Source organism: Brassica rapa, chromosome A08 (genome assembly GCF_000309985.2).
Source record: "Brassica rapa cultivar Chiifu-401-42 chromosome A08, CAAS_Brap_v3.01, whole genome shotgun sequence".
NCBI lineage: Eukaryota > Viridiplantae > Streptophyta > Magnoliopsida > Brassicales > Brassicaceae > Brassica > Brassica rapa.
Window position 1 is genome coordinate 8,576,124 of NC_024802.2, and position 15,273 is coordinate 8,591,396.

Below are 15,273 nucleotides of genomic sequence, written 5' to 3' on the forward strand. Positions count from 1 at the left end.
AAAAATATTGGTATTTGTGATTTGCTTCTTTTTTGGATATTGTATTTTAGTATTTGATTTGTTTTGTAGAGTTATAGATATCCAGATTTTTTGGTTCAAATCAAAACGAATAACGAATCGAATCAAAATTTATGAATATTTTATTCAACTTTATCCGTAAACAATAAAAATAATATATATATTGTTCGGCTTTTGATTCTTTATCTATTTTTATTTGAACCGAAAAATCCAGCGTTTAATTGGAACCATGTATGTGTGTTTTATATTAAAAAAAATTGCGAAGTACATAGTGTAAACACATTTATGAATATAGTGTAAACGCATTAGCATACTTATTATCAAATCATTGTAAGGTTGTCACGTGTCTATTATAGTGTGAATGCATTCATTACAATGCTTCTCTTTTAGTATATAAAGGATGACGAGGCTTTTAAGTTTTTTTCTTTAGACATTTCAGCATTTCAGCTTAATTTTTTTCTTATCGTTAAGGTTTAAGATCGTCTTTTGCCAAGACTTTTGTTATTATGTATGAGCGGCACCATATGCAGGAGGGCTGGCGTATTTCAAGGCAAAAATAGGTGTGAAGTAGATTCAGCTTAATATATCAGAATTGGTAATAGGTGCGAGCTTGGTTTTAAAAAGCGAACGCCTCCCTCGCCATGGCGCTTGGCGAGGTGTAGCGGTGTGCTCATCGCATTGACACCTGAAAGCCAGGCGAGGTACACATGGCGCTCGCTATTGAGCGCTTTAGTATTATTCATAAGTAGGTTCTAGCGACGCCTCACTGATTCCCCTCTCAAACCAACTTGGTTTGTACATATTTTGGTTACTAATCGGTTTAATACATAAGCTCTACCGTCTAATCTACTCTACTATATTATAGTTATATACAACCCCTAAGTTCTTCATCAGCTCTTTCTTTCTCTTTTCTCTATGTTCTTCATTCTATCCACTCAGCTTATATCTTCTTTCTTTTATAGTTAGGTGTCTGTTCTCATATACTATATTTTCTTATCAAGGAAAACTCTGAATCAGAATTTTAGAGTTTTAGGATTTCTAGTTCTGCTCTTTTAAATTTTAGTACATCTGAATTGGTGTTTTGGCTTTAAACTTTTAAGCTTTCAATGGAATTGGTATTTTAGTTTTCTCTTTACTGTTTCTATCAATGGCTTATCATGACTTAAACGTTAGAAATAGATAATTATGGTTTTGCATGTGTGTTACACATGGCGATCGACTTGCCTCGCCATGGCGCTTGGCGAGAGTCGAGCACCTTATCGCATTTGTTCGCAACACGCTATTTAAAACCAAGGGTGCGAGTAATTCGGCTTATCTTGTATCCACTTGAGTGTTATTTAGGACGCTTGGTGGTTTGTATTTCTCAAGTGTTTACCAGGGGGTGGGGGAGCGGGGGCACGGTAAGTGATCTCAGAAGATTCTTTTCACGGGCATGGGTGTCGTTTCACCAAGGAACCTATGAGAGAAGCCCAAAAGAAATAGGACTGCCTGGCCAGGGTGCCGATGTAAAGAACGAGGGAGCTCTAAGACATGAGGCTTTATAGATTTATAGAATTTTTAAGACATGAGGCTTTATAGATTTATAGAATTTATAGGATAGAGCTTAGAAGCTTGTGTCTATTTTTAGAGTTAGGGAGCTCGTATTGACTCAGAGCTAAGGAGCTCGTAATGAACTTGATGTTCTGAAATTTTATTTTATTAATATATTATATGTACTCAGAATGGGTTGTCTACGTATCGTAAGTGGGATCAAGCCTTGCTGTAGTTCACTTTTATTACAAAATATGAGGTTCATCATGAACCGTGTTTTTAGCTTTTGAACTCCTTCTACTTCTTTTTATCTTCCTCGCCTTCTTTTGGTGGTTATACATCCTGCTGTTGGAAATTTGACGTATTGATGGTAGGTCGATGCAACCGCTTTCATTGTGTATATCCAAGGTGTCCCACGGATAATTTTATATATATATGGGCAGTCGATGATTGTGAACTTAGTGTCCAACATGACTCCACTGGCATAGGTCGGTAGCCTTATGGTTCCAAAAAGACTTTGTGAGAAACCGTTGAAGCTTGTAAGGGCTTGCCTAGATGATTTGATTTAAAGGTTAGTTAGTTCCATCTTCTCCAGTATGTCTTTGTAGATCACATTTACTGACCTTCCAGTGTCTACTAATGACCTGATTATCTCCAGTCCATCAGCATTATCTATATCACCAATGGGTTGTTATGTGGCCAGTCTAGGTTCTCCACTTTTGGTCTGTGAATTCAATGATTGTGTCATCTTCTACCATCTCTCTAGTCTTTGTGGATATATAATTTACTTACCTGCCATATCCCTTGAGTGCTCATACGGAATTATCACAGAAGGGGTTTCCTTTTATTATCACGTTACCTCTCTTTCTTGGGTTTGTGGTCATGGTATTTCCGAGCTCTTGGTCTACCGATCTCTCTTTACAATAAATTCTTTGGATTTTGGCATAGCTTCCTTGAAATGTGCTCATCCTTCTTGTTTGATCCAAAAACGGTGTTTATGCTGGTGTTGTTTGTTAGAATCATACAATAAAGAATCTAATGATAATGATTAGATTCTTGAGGTTTAGGAGAAATCTTCATAGAATCAAATGAGAAAAAGAACATCCAAAGACTATTGCTCAATGATTGCATTACAAGAATGATTTCTAGTGTAAATAAAATTAAAGAATGTATAAAATCTTTTTAGGATGTGTTCTAGGTTTAAGTGGAAAAGAGAGGATCCTCTTTAATAAGGAGGTAGCTCCTTATTTATAGAAGAGAGATGTCTAGGATTTCCTAACAAAATAGGCCTAATTCATTGTCTTAATGGGCCTTGAGGGAGGATGTAAATCCACCCCCAACAGTAAGCCCCCCAAGTTTGTAGAGAGAGAGACGAAATTGATCTCACTACATACATACCCATGTCGCAGAAGATTGTCATGAACGGACCGTCATGTTTAGGTTGCCATAAATGAAGTGTCATAGACAGACCATCTCGGACAAGCTGTCATCGACATACTTCTGATTTCGATCAGACTTCTTACTCCAGGATGGTTGTGCGAACGATCTGTGAGGACAGTGTTCTGAACCACCGGAGCAAGTTGCCATGGATGAAGCGTCAATCGACTAACAGCTAAAGATAAGTCGCCATAAACATCATCATGAACGTACCGCCATGAACAAACCATCACAATCAAATCGCCACGGGTGGACGTGTCTTCGTGGTATCATGTCATGCTCGAGACTTGCGAGCAATCCGAGTGACTGCGAGAGAGTGATCCGAGCCAAGTAATTGCGAGAGAGCAATCTATGCCGAGTAACCGCATGAGAGCGAGTCGAGTGATCGCGAGAGATTGATCCGAGTGATTGCGAGAGAAAGATCTGTGCCAAATAACTGTGAGAGAGCTATCTGAGACGAGTAACCGCGAAGGAGTGATCCGTGCCGAGTAACCGCAAGAGAGCGAGTCGAGCGACCGCGAGAGATCGATCCGAGCGACTGCGAGGGAACGATCTGTGCCGAGTAACTGCAAGAAAGCGATCTGTGCCGAGTAACCGAGATAGAGCGATCCGTGCCGAGTAACCGCGAGAGAGAGATCTGGATTCTCCCAAGTTCGATATGCTTTGAAGATAGTTCTCCTTGGTCCCCTCCTTCTAGTGCCAACTGTTTGATCCAAAAACGATGTTTATGCTGGTGGTGTTTGTTAGAATCATACAATAAAGAATCTAATGATAATGATTAGATTCATGAGGTTTAGGAGAAATCTTCATAGAAGCAAATGAGAAAAAGAACATCCAAAGACTATTGATCAATGATTGCATTACAAGAATGATTTCTAGTTTAGATAGAATCAAAGAATGTATAAAATCCTTTTAGGATATGTTCTAGGTCAAAGTGGAAAAGAGAGGATCCTCTCTAATAAGGAGGTAGCTACTTATTTATAGAAGAGAAATGTCTAGGGTTTCCTAACAAAGTATGTCTAATTCATTGTCTTAATGGGCCTTGAGGGAGGATGTAAATCCACCCCCAACACTTCTTCGTGTAATTTGGTTGAAATTGTGACATTCTTGAGTGGTATATCCTCCTCTGCTGTGATAATCACACCATTTGTCGGGGTTTTTTTTATTTCATTGTCTTTCTTGTTCCATGTGTTCGACTTGGGTCAGTTTGACCGTGATTTTGAAGTTTCTTTCTCTTTGTTTTCTTCGGATTTGTCTTCTTCGCTTACTTTAAAGGACTGATCTATGGGATTTTCGTCTCTATTTGGTCTGCGTCCCCTTCGCCCATAATTATTATCCTCATTTGTCCTATCTTTTTGAGATGACATTGGCGACATTTTTCAGTAAAAGCTTTCTTCTCTTTTTCAATTTCCACATACTTTGAAGCTCAGTAGAGGGAATCCACTAAGATAGCTGGCTTATTAAGGAATTCTTCACTGAAGCGTGAGTCATGCCATAGGATATTTTGGTATGCAGATATTCATGCACCATCACTCACACGATGTTGGAGAGAATAGTTTTGAATATGCCGATGAAGGAGGGAACCTTCTGAGACATGGCCCACAGGTCAGTATCGTAAGCTCCTTTCTCTATGAACATCGAGTAGTGTTTCATGAATACAGCTGAGAGTTGGTTAGAGTTATTTATTGTTGGCCTCCAACCAAGAAAACCAATTAAGTGTAGTTCCTACCAGATTTTCACGAAAGGTTGGTAGTAATCGGCATCCCGTTCTCCGTTTCATACCACTTTCATAATACCACTTTTAATCTTTACCACTAAAGGAACATTTTCAAAAATACTAATGAAAGACTCTTACACATTTGTTCTATATATATATAATAAATTATTATTTAACTAAATAAAAAATAATTGTTTTTTTATGTTTTCGAATTATACTTTTTTAAATTCGAACTTTCGAAAAAAATTTCTTTTTTCTTTTTTTTTGAAAATCGAAAATTATGTTTGAAACTATTTTTAATTTTTTTTATATTTTTTATATTTATTTATATATTTATTAGAATCCTAAATTTCATATTCCAAAAACCCTACTCCACCCCTCAACTCTAAACCCTAAGTCTAGATTAGTTAACTCTAGTGCATAAGTGTCTTCTACCCTCCATTAAAAGTGAAAATAAAAGTGATTAGTGTAGACATGAAAAATAATACTATGAAATGGTATTTGTGGCAATTTCCCTTTTTAGGTGCACTTAAAGCTTGGTTTTAGTTGTTAATGGTGATTTGAGTATTTATGATGACAATGACAGTAAAAATTGAATATATAAGTGATGAAAATAAAAATGTACGAGTAAAACAAGTATTTAAAAAAAATATAGAAAAAATCAAAGTAATTACATTTTCTTTAATAAAAGGCAAATGAATTTTTTAAGTTATTTTTTTACCACAATTTTAGGTCATATTTGAAAGAATTCATTTATATCTTAAAATAAGTTTATTTTAAGAAATTTAACATCCTAGCTTAATATTTTTATATTTTACAATATTTATAAATATGTATCAATAACAATTATCAAACAAAATAGAAGTAAGTATCATAAAATTATATATTTTTAACTTTTTCGATCCATTTCACACAAAAAAATATTTAGTTATAAAAATAATAGTTTATTAAAAAATAATTTCACTATAGTTAAGAAAACAAAATTGTTCCCAAAATTATTTGAACCAAGTTTATATGAATAGAACATAAAATAATAAATTTTGGTAAAAATATTTTTCAAATATATTTATTTGCTACAGTATAATTTATCTGGAATAAATATTTAAGGCATCTTACCAACCAAGTAGAATTCGTCACTTCTATCAATCTATATTTGTTTCATTCAGAAAAGACTGGAAGCTCTCTTTTTTCCAAAACGTGGAACACATGACCTTTTTTTTATTGGTTAAAAATATACGTGGTCCATATTTTCTTGGTTTTCAACTCAGACAAATCTACTATTTTTATCCTTTCGACACCGTTGTAACTAGGCCTGAGACTTTTATCCGAGATCCGGGATTTGATCTGGATCCGATCCAAAAACCTGGATATCCAAAATGGTTGAATTTGGATCCGGATAGTAAAATGTTGGATCCGTCAAAGCCAAATTCAGATTCAGATATCTTGATTTTTTAGTCCGGATATTCAGATCCATAAGTTTTATCAATAACTATTTTAAAAATAGTAATATATAGATATATAAAAACGAACTTTATTTAATATATTTTCATTTTTATAATAGTATATGTAAATTATATGAAAATTTTATGTAATTTTTTTAATATTATACATAGAAATAATTAAAAACATTATTTTTTTATTTTTTTAAATTATTTTAAATATTTTATATATATTAATATTATTTTTTTATTTTTGTGAAGGATCCAAATCCGAATCCGGATATCCGCCGGATATTACAATTTTGAGAAGGATATCGGATATCCGGATATCCGAAAACCCCGGAGTCAGATAAAAATAGTAAAATTATGGATCCGCCGGATAAGGATCCGGATCCGGATACCTTAAAGTTGCCCGGATACCAAATCCGTTCCAGGCCTAGTTGTAAATGTTCCATATGTTGAAAATAATTTATTTAATAATGTTGTTGTCTTATTAACTTGGAGATGTCCAAATCCATGGATTTGCAAATGGACCCGAAAAATAAAACCATATTCACGTAATTATCTAGGAGTAATGTGATTTAGTTTCGCGCATCAGCTGAACTGAACTTGAAACGTGTTAGTGTTGTTCCAGCCTCATCCTCTTACCCCCTCACCACGTTATCCCAAACTTTAATAATGTTTTCCTCCTCATGTCTTATCTTTGAGAGAGTTTTATATTATATATAATAATAAGAGAAAACTTTTAAAATACTTAATTTTCAAAAAATACACTCAATAGAAAATATTTTAATATTTAGTTTTAGAGTTTATTGATTATTTTTTTATGATTTAGTATTTATGGGATGTGATTGAATTTATAAATTCTATACATACTAGAGTCTTTGGCCGTGCTACGCGCGGAAAATAGTTTTTAAATATATTATATTTAGGATGGAAATATTTGCAAATATGAAAATTTAGTGTAATTAAGATTTGATTGGATTTTGGAAAAAACAATTTATCGGCAGAGAGATAAAATTAAAGAAAGAATTGATGAAAATAGATTTGACTGCACTTATTATATCCGAGGGGATAATATAATAGCTTGTTAGGAAAAGAATAAACAAACAAAAAGAGGTTGGAGAGTGTTTTTTTGTTTTTGGCTATAGCTTTGATTTGTCTTAATGTTTTATGTCTCGTTGAACAGGTGAAGTTACTCTTAACTTCATTCTTTGGTTGACTTGGTATTCGTCCTTTGAAGTGCTTGCCTCCGGTGGTCGTTTTCTCCTTTGCCGTCGAAGGGCTCTCCTCCTCCATGTTTCTCCATTTTCCTTTGCTTCATTTTTTCTCCTTAGCCGCTCTCCGATATGTGGTTGTCCCTGGAGCTCGAACGTCCGCCGGCGGAGGAGCCTAGGCCGATTCCGGCGGTCGTTTCGTTCCTCTGGTGACACTGGGAGGCTGGTGTGCAATGGCGGGAGGTTGGAGTCGGTTCTTTGGGTAGGGTTTAGTCCGAAGCCATTTTTCCTTTCTTAGATCTATGGCGAAACTCTGTGATTGACGGCGCGTGGTTACGGTGGAGGGCTCCTCCGTCCCGGATCTATTCTTTCTTCTGGCGGTTCTTATCTATTGTTGTCCTGGTTGAGTGGCTTGACGGCGCGTCTTTCTCCTTTGTGTGAGGCGTCTCGGCGAGGTCTCACCTCTATGGTGCATCTGAGGTCTTCCGGGTTCGTCGTGTGTCGTCTCTGGCAGCTTCTCGTTTGATGTGTGCGGCCACGACTAGGCTGTCGATTCAGAGTCGTCTATGGCTTCGATTCAATTTGTGCTCGTGGTGCTTCCGTCTTGTTCTCCTCTAGCCTCGGCGCTCCCTCCGGTTCTATGGGTCCTGCTCGGCTGTTCTTCAGATGTTAGTTTATGTTCCGTTTGCAAGTCGGTCAGCGTCTTGGTTCTTACTTCTATTCAAAGATATTGGGCATTGTATCAGAGGTCTCCAGTTCGCGTAACTGCTGAGACAAAACTAATATTACATGCTATAGTTTCGAGTATGGGGGTTTGCCTCTAAACCTCCTAGTATTCAAAAATTATATGACACAAGTTTATTGTTTATTGCTTCTTACTTCTATTCGAATGAAAATTTTAAAATACAAATTTTTGGAGTAATTTTATCTTATATAAAATTATGAGAGGATCGCTTGTGATTCTTTTAAATAATCTATCACTGTGAGGTTTCGAGAAATACCAAGTTTTATCTCTTCTGATTCCAGGTTCAATATTATTTTTGGGAAATTACCACAAATACCACATTCATAGTACCATTTTTTTATGTTTACACTAATCACTTTTACTCCTACTTTTAATGAAGAGTAAAAAAAACTTATACCATTGGAGTTAAATAATCTAGACTTAGGGTTTAGAGTTGAGAAGTGGGGTTGAGTTCTTAGAATGTGAAATTTAGGATTTCAATAAATATATAAATAAATACTTGAAAATTTAAAAATAGTTTCAAACATAATTGTCGAGTTTCATAAAGAAATTTTGAAAAAAGTAAAAAAAAAATTATAAAAAGTTTGAATTTGAAAAAGTATAATTCAAAAAAGTTAAAAAATATATGTTTTTTATTTTTTATTTATTTAAATAATGATTTATTATATACTAGTATTTACCCCATGCTGCGCATGGGAATTTATTTTTGTAAAAAATAATATTATGTATAACTAATATTACATGTATAATATAACTGTGATTTATCAGAGAGAGATGAATATACATAAACAAACTATTAACACACATTTATCAGTGTTCAAAGAAAAACACACACACACATTTATGATTGGTTAACCACAAACATATAGAAATGTACATGATTAATTTGGAAATGTGATTAACATCCGAAAATGTCATTTCATAATCATTTTCTAATTTTCGGAGATGGCGTGAACTCAGTTTTTGAGCTTGTATTATCAAAAAGAAAACAGCATCCTTGAATTATTATTTAAGAGTCTCACGGGAAAAGTGTGTTATCTAAAAATATTAATTTTTGTTTTTTTTTGTTTTTAGATAGTTATTAAAAACCTAGTAAATTTATAAAACAAAACTTTGACAAATTTCAAAATTAACTACAGAAAACGATTCGATTTAAAAAAAAAAAAACTTATTGTTTACCTGAATTCTGAATGGCAAACGTTCTGCAACTCTCACTATTCCATACGTCTTCAACTTTTGCCAATTTTACTCTAAACATATCTAATCCAACCTTTTTTTTTATTGCTCATATCTTCTTCTTCTTGTACCTTTGATTTCTCATACACGTCTGCGGCAACTAAAACAGTTTCAAAAACTGAATAATACAAAGATTGATGTCTTGTGTTTTTGTTAACTCAGATTTTGCAAACTGGTTATGGAATTTAGTGAAAACCCCGTCGTGCAAAGTAATACACGCACTGAATAATAAAAGTTTCAAAAATAAAGAAAGAAGATACGAAGAAACTGTCGGAACAAAGACTGGTTTGTAAAAAGAAAATTTGTTGAAATGATTAAAAAATTCAGTGCACAAATAAGAAATGATTTACGTGAAAAATGTTGGGGATCGTGGCATTTATTGAGGAACGGTTTAGAGACCTACGCAACTTTATTATTTTCGGAGGAAAATCTTAAATATATTAACAATGCATTAATTTTGATATTAAAATTATATTGAATCATAAGCCATGTGTCACAATTTTATTGGTCATGTGACTTGTGCTTTAGTATATAAGGGATATATAACAAGAGTATAAGAGTATTTTGTCACTTTATGAAAAATGTATTTTTAAAAATGTCTTTTTAGTATTGGTAAAGATGAAAAGTGGTAACATAAAAATGGTAAACATAAAATTTTCTCCATCATTTTTCTCTCGAATAGATAATCTAAGTGGGTATAAATACTAGCACTAGGAAAATCCAATGAGCATCAAAGCGTAGAATATAGTGCTCAGGTTTGTAAAGTTGGAAAACATTCAAAATTTTCATTCTGCTTCCCCACAACGAAGGCAATAATCACATCGCATATAATGATATTTCTGGTTTCTCGTTACCGCAAAATATCATATTACTATTTGGTATATAAGATGACATATCTTTTGAATAGCACTTAAATTTTCAAGCAATAGGTTTAGTTACCATAGCCTCAGATTCAAGATTTAGAATACATGATTTTACTCTATATTGAGTTATTGACCACTTTTTGTGTAACTCCAACAAAACTTATTACTTCAGGAACATTGGTTAACGGCCAAAATCTGAATAAATGGTATATCCTCCCATACAACTAGGTTCTTCAACATTCCCACATCTTACTCTTTAGGTTGTTCCTGTATAAAAATCATTCATCGTCATTTTGGATAAACAACCAGAACATCCTGTCGAACTGACTTCGCAGGAATATGTAGAATCAATGGGTCCTCCATACTCTCATCTCAAATCTAGAATAGACTAACTTTTTTTCTTATGTGGAGTCCAAATACAAATCTGATTAACTCTGTTTGTAATCATTTTCTTTCAAAAATAACTCTGTTTTAGTTTCTTATGAATATTGCGCCTACCCACCTTATAGAGTTTTAAGGGAATCTTCAAGGTTTGCACAACATAAACAGTTACTAAACCATCTTTGGGTCAGGAAGTTTAGATAAAGATTAACTCTATTTTGCTACTTTTCTTCACTCATTTGGTATTTAATGTTGGTTTAAGCTTGAAAGATAGCTTAAAACACAAGCTATCCTAAATTGAAGTGTTATGATTATCCATAAGAGAATAGGAAATATTGAAAGTGTGATTACTAATAGGATTAGGATTATCTAGTCTTATATATTGAAGTGTAAGGTGTTGAATCAACTTACGGATTGTGTGAGTGATTGAGCTTTAGTTTTGAGTTATTTTCTAAAGCAATACGAAAGTGTTTGAAGTGATTTCGATCTTTGATTTCTATATTTGGTATCAGAGCCTCCTATTGAAATCAATAAAAACGTGAGAGCGATATAACGAAGAAGACAAGACGCCATGGCAGACATAAAAGATGAAACCGAGATGAGTAAAAAGGAAACTGGACCTTCGTCCATATTCCCGATGTTAACTGCTTCTAATTACACAGTTTGGGCTATGACGATGAAAATTGCCCTTAAAGTTAACAAGGTTTGGGAAACGATTGACCCTGGAAGCAAACATGAAGAGAAGAATAATCTGGCAATTGCTTTGATATTTCAATCCATACCCGAAGCCTTAACGTTGCAGGTAGGACATCTCGATACAGCCAAGGCTGTTTGGGATGCAATACAAGTTCGCCATGTCGGAGCCGAGAGAGTAAGAGAAGCACGACTGCAGACACTCATGGCTGATTTCGACAAGCTTAAGATGAAAGAGGAAGATAGTATAGATACCTTCGTCGGCAAGTTAACAGAAATCAGTTCAAAATCAGCTTCTCTTGGTTTAATCATAGAAGAACCAAAACTTGTGAAGAAATTCTTGAAAAGTTTACCAAGAAAAAAATATATTCACATGGTTGCATCTCTTGAGCAAGTTTTGGATCTTAATGTGACTACTTTTGAAGATATAGTTGGACGATTGAAGGCATATGAAGAAAGGATAAGCGAAGAAGAAGAGGAGGAGCAGAGTGATGATCGTGAAAAACTAATGTACGCTAACAGCGAGAATCAACAAGAAAGCTACGGGTACGGAAGAGGAAGAGGACGCGGAGGTCGAAGTTCATGGAGAGGAGGAAGAGGCAGAGGACGATCTGGAGGTTTCTATAATCAGAGAGAAGCCTACAAACAAGGACAGCAAGTTCAAACTCGTGATAAGAGTCACATCACGTGTTTTGTTTGTGATAAAACAGGTCATTATGCCTCTGAGTGCCCTGATACGAAGCTTAAACTACAAGAAACCGTGGAAAAGAAAGAAGAAGAGACACAGGAAGCAGATGAATTGATGATGCATGAAGTAGTTTATCTCAATGAAAAGAAAGTGAAACCAAGCGACTTCGAACAAGACTTGGAGAATGTGTGGTATCTTGACAATGGAGCAAGCAATCATATGAGTGGAAATAGATTATTTTTCTATAAACTAGATGAAGGCGTTACAGGAAAGGTTCGTTTTGGAGACGATTCTCGTATTGACATAAGAGGCAAAGGATCAATCAAATTTGTTCTAGACGGAGGTGAGAAGAAAACATTGAACAACGTCTATTACATACCCGGATTAAGAAGCAACATTATTAGCTTGGGACAAGCTACCGAAGCTGGATGTGAGGTAAATATGAAGAACGACATGCTTATGTTATTTGATAAAAGTGGATACCTGATGATTAAAAGCGCAAGGTCAAAGAACCGGTTGTATAGAGTGGTTCTGCAAGCTGATATAGTACAATGTCTACAAGTCTCTGCAACAAGCAACTCTTCACGATGGCACGCCCGACTAGGGCACATAAACACCCAAACAATAAAGACAATGATGAGTAAGGAACTCGTTGATGGCTTACCTGATATAACCCTCGAGAAAGAAACATGTATATCGTGCTTACTTGGGAAGCAAACAAGAAAACCGTTTCCGCAGGCTACTTTATTTAGGGCTATACATCCACTTGAGCTTATTCATGGGGATCTTTGTGGACCTATCACACCCTCTACACCAGGACAGAAGCGGTACGTATTCGTATTAATCGATGACTTCTCAAGATACATGTGGACCGTATTGATAAAAGAGAAAAGTGAGGCGTTTAACAAGTTATGGGGTGAAGCAGTCAGACACGCAACGTACTTAATTAACAGAGTTGCAACACGTTCTCTCGAAGGCTCAACACCATATGAAGCTCTGCGAAACAAGAAACCAAACCTCGCCCATCTCAAGGTCTTTGGATGCCTATGTTACGCTCGAACGGAAAAGGTGGGAAGAAAGAAACTTGACGATCGGTCAAGAGTATTGGTACACTTAGGAACCGAACCAGGTTCTAAGGCCTATAGGCTACTAGACCCGACGAGTAAAAAAATTGTTGTGAGCCGTGATGTTCACTTTGAAGAGGATAAACAATGGAACTGGAGCAACGAAGAAGGAACAGAAGAAAGTCCGTTTGAGGTTGAACTACTACCATTGAAACAGAGTGAAACTAGGGTAGTGGATATTCAAGAAGTAAGTGATAATGAAGGTGAAGAGAATGTAGATGAAGAAGATGATAATGAAGAAGAGGAGCCGCAGCCAGAGTTGAGGCGATCAAACCGAGTGAGCACGAAACCCTCTTACCTTGATGACTATGTCCTTCTCGCTGACATTGAGTGTGAAAGGCTTCTGATGGTGATAAATAACGAGCCCTATGATTACAATGAGGCTAGAGAACACAAAGTCTGGGTGAACGCCTGCAAGGAGGAGATAAACTCAATCGAAAAGAACAACACTTGGATTCTCGTTGACCTACCAAAAGGTTTCAAAACTATTGGGTTAAAATGGGTGTTTAAAATAAAAAGAAACGCAGACGGAAGCATCAGCAAATTCAAGGCACGATTAGTGGCAAAAGGATATGTTCAAAGGCATGGTGTTGACTATGATGAAGTCTTTGCACCAGTAGCTCGTATTGAGACAATCAGAATGATCATAGCTCTTGCGGCTTCAAAGGAATGGGAGATACATCATCTGGACGTTAAGACAGCGTTCTTACACGGAGAGCTGAAAGAAGAAGTCTATGTTACTCAGCCGGAAGGATTTGAGATCAGAGGAAAGGAAGGAAAAGTTTATAAACTGCACAAAGCTCTCTACGGTTTGAAACAGGCCCCTAGAGCATGGAACATAAAACTCAACGGGATCTTGAAGAAACTAGGTTTCGTGCGTTGCTCAAAAGAGCCCTCGCTCTATAGGAAAGAAGAAAAGAAAGGCTTGCTTGTTGTCTGTGTGTATGTCGACGATCTTCTTGTCACAGGTTCATCTTTGGGTTCGATTATCAAGTTTAAACAAGAGATGGCTCGAACGTTTGAGATGAGTGACCTTGGTAGATTGACTTATTACTTAGGCATTGAGGTACGACAAACCAATGAAGGAATTACATTGTCACAAGAACGATATGCTCAGAAGATTCTTGAGCAAACCGGAATGAATGATTGCAATCTTATACACATACCAATGGACGTGAATACAAAGCTGTCAAAATCGCCTCAAGAACAGAGTATCAACGAAAGAGAATACAGAAAGAGTATTGGCTGTCTCCGTTATCTTCTGCACACACGACCCGATCTCTCTTACAGCGTTGGTGTGCTTAGTAGGTACATGCAAGAACCGAAACAATCTCACGGTGCAGCTCTAAAGCAAGTGTTGAGATACTTGCGCGGAACGACTTCTCTTGGTTTAAGGTTCTCGCAAGCAACAGAACAAGAAGAACTAATAGGGTTTAGCAATAGTTCGCACAACGTAGATGAGGATGATGGCAGAGCTACAACTGGACATGTTTTCTATCTCGGAACCAGTCCTATAACCTGGTGTTCTCAGAAACAAGAAATTGTAGCCTTGTCATCTTGTGAAGCAGAGTTTATGGCTGCTACGGAAGCTGCGAAACAGGCAATATGGCTCCAAGAACTTATGAGTGAAGTCGTGGGGCATGAAAGCAAGAAGGTGACAATAAAAGTCGATAACAAATCCGCAATCTCGCTCACCAAGAATCCTGTATTCCATGGTAGAAGTAAACACATTCATAGAAGGTATCATTTCATACGAGAGTGCGTCGAGAATGAACCAATTGAAGTGGAGCATGTTCCGGGAAGTATGCAAAGAGCCGACATTCTAACAAAGTCCCTAAGCCGAGTTCGTTTTAAAGAGATGAGGAGTCTTATTGGAATGCAAGTAGTGTGTGAGGATGAAGTCAAGCTTAAGGGGGAGAATGTTGGTTTAAGCTTGAAAGATAGCTTAAAACACAAGCTATCCTAAATTGAAGTGTTATGATTATCCATAAGAGAATAGGAAATATTGAAAGTGTGATTACTAATAGGATTAGGATTATCTAGTCTTATATATTGAAGTGTAAGGTGTTGAATCAACTTACGGATTGTGTGAGTGATTGAGCTTTAGTTTTGAGTTATTTTCTAAAGCAATACGAAAGTGTTTGAAGTGATTTCGATCTTTGATTTCTATATTTAAATCTTGCAC